The sequence below is a fragment of the Arachis ipaensis genome, chromosome B1 (assembly GCF_059453495.1).
Source record: "Arachis ipaensis isolate K30076 ecotype BB chromosome B1, ASM5945349v1, whole genome shotgun sequence".
NCBI classification, from domain to species: Eukaryota; Viridiplantae; Streptophyta; class Magnoliopsida; order Fabales; family Fabaceae; genus Arachis; species Arachis ipaensis.
The window spans coordinates 118197763-118199988 of NC_142436.1; the positions used below are offsets into that span (position 1 = coordinate 118197763).

Sequence of the window (2226 nt, forward strand, 5' to 3'; positions counted from 1 at the left end):
TATTAATTATTTTAATTTTTAAAACTTAATTTTCGAAAATTACTAACAATTTTTCAAAAACCATTTTCAAAAATCACTAACTCCTTTTCAAAAATAATTTTCGAAAATTCCCTCTTTCTCTCTCATTCTATTCTATTTATCCATTCATATCCTAACATCTCATCTCACATCTCTTCCATTCGTACAGTTGCATTTCTTCCTTTACATCACATTCTTTGTCTCCCCCTTCTCTTCCACTCACAAAGGGATCCCTATACTGTGGTATAGAGGATCTCTATTATTATTATCATTTTTCTGGCCATTCTTCCTTGTCATATGAGCAGGAGCAAGGATAAGAACATTCTTGTGGAAGCAGATCCAGAACCTGAAAGGACTCTGAAGAAAAAATTAAGAGAAGCTAAAATACGACAATCCAGAGATAACCTTTCAGAAATTATCAAACAGGAAAAGGAGATGGCAGCCGAAAATAATAATAATATAAGGAAGATGCTTGGTGACTTCACTGCACCTAATTCCAATTTACATGGAAGAAGCATCTCCATTCCTGCCATTGGAGCAAACAATTTTGAGCTTAAACCTCAATTAGTTTCTCTAATGCAGCAGAACTGCAAGTTTCATGGACTTCCATCTGAAGATCCTTTTCAGTTCTTAACTGAATTCTTGCAGATATGTGATACTGTTAAGACTAATGGAGTAGATCCTGAAGTCTACAGGCTCATGCTTTTCCCTTTTGCTGTAAGAGACAGAGTTAGATTATGGTTGGATTCTCAACCTAAAGACAGCCTGAACTCTTGGGATAAGCTGGTCACGGCTTTCTTAGCCAAGTACTTTCCTCCTCAAAAGCTGAGCAAGCTTAGAGCTGATGTTCAAACCTTCAGACAGAAAGAAGGTGAATCTCTCTATGAAGCTTGGGAAAGATACAAACAGTTGACCAAAAAGTGTCCTTCTGACATGCTTTCAGAATGGACCATCCTGGATATATTCTATGATGGTTTATCTGAGCTATCAAAGATGTCACTGGACACTTCTGCAGGTGGATCCATTCACCTAAAGAAAACGCCTGTAGAAGCTCAAGAACTCATTGACATGGTTGCTAATAACCAGTTCATGTACACTTCTGAAAGGAATCCCGTAATCAATGGGACGCCTATGAAGAAGGGAGTTCTTGAGGTTGATACTCTGAATGCCATATTGGCTCAGAACAAAATATTGACTCAGCAAGTCAATATGATCTCTCAGAGTCTGCATGGAATGCAAGCTGCATCCAACAGTACTCAAGAGGCATCTTCTGAAGAAGAAGCCTATGATCCTGAGAACCCTGCAATAGCAGAGGTAAATTACTTAGGTGAACCTTATGGAAACACCTATAACTCAACATGGAGAAATCATCCAAATTTCTCATGGAAGGATCAGAAGCCTCAACAAGGCTTTAATAATGGTGGAAGAAACAGGTTTAGCAATAGCAAGCCTTTTCCATCATCAACTCAGCAACAGACAGAGAACTCTGAACAAAATGCTTCTAATTTAGCAAATCTAGTCTCTGATCTATCTAAGGCCACTGTAAGTTTCATGAATGAAACAAGGTCTTCCATTAGAAATCTGGAAGCACAAGTGGGCCAGCTGAGTAAAAGGATCACTGAAATCCCTCCTAGTACTCTCCCAAGCAATACAGAAGAGAACCCAAAAGGAGAGTGCAAGGCCATTGACATAAGCGCCATGGCCGAACCTGTGAGGAGAGGAGAGGATGTGAATCCCAAGGAGGAAGACCTCCTGGGACGTCCAGTGATCAATAAGGAGCTTCCCTCTGGGGAATCAAAGGACTCTGAGGCTCATCTAGAGACCATAGAGATCCCATTGAACCTCCTTATGCCCTTCATGAGCTCTGATGAGTATTCCTCTTCTGAAGAGAATGAGGATGTTACTGAAGAGCAAACTGCCAAGTTTCTTGGTGCAATCATGAAGCTGAATGCCAAATTGTTTGGCATTGATGCTTGGGAAGTTGAACCTCCCTTGTTCATCAATGAACTAAGTGATCTGGATCAACTGACATTGCCTCAGAAGAGACAGGATCCTGGAAAGTTCATAATACCCTGTACCATAGGCACCATGATCTTTAAGGCTCTGTGTGATCTTGGTTCAGGAATAAACCTCATGACCCTCTCTATAATAGAGAAACTGGGAATCTATGGGGTGCAAGCTGCTAAAATCTCACTAGAGATGGCAAAC

At 40.3% G+C, this 2226-nt stretch overlaps 1 non-coding gene across 1 annotated transcript; it reads right to left on the minus strand.

The window, feature by feature from the left end:
• Positions 1-849: 849 nt before the first annotated feature.
• On the minus strand, positions 850-957 carry LOC148578089 (small nucleolar RNA R71). The gene has a single exon (XR_015904191.1). It is a non-coding gene; the product is annotated as a small nucleolar RNA R71 (small nucleolar RNA).
• Between the last annotated feature and the right edge of the window lie 1269 nt (positions 958-2226).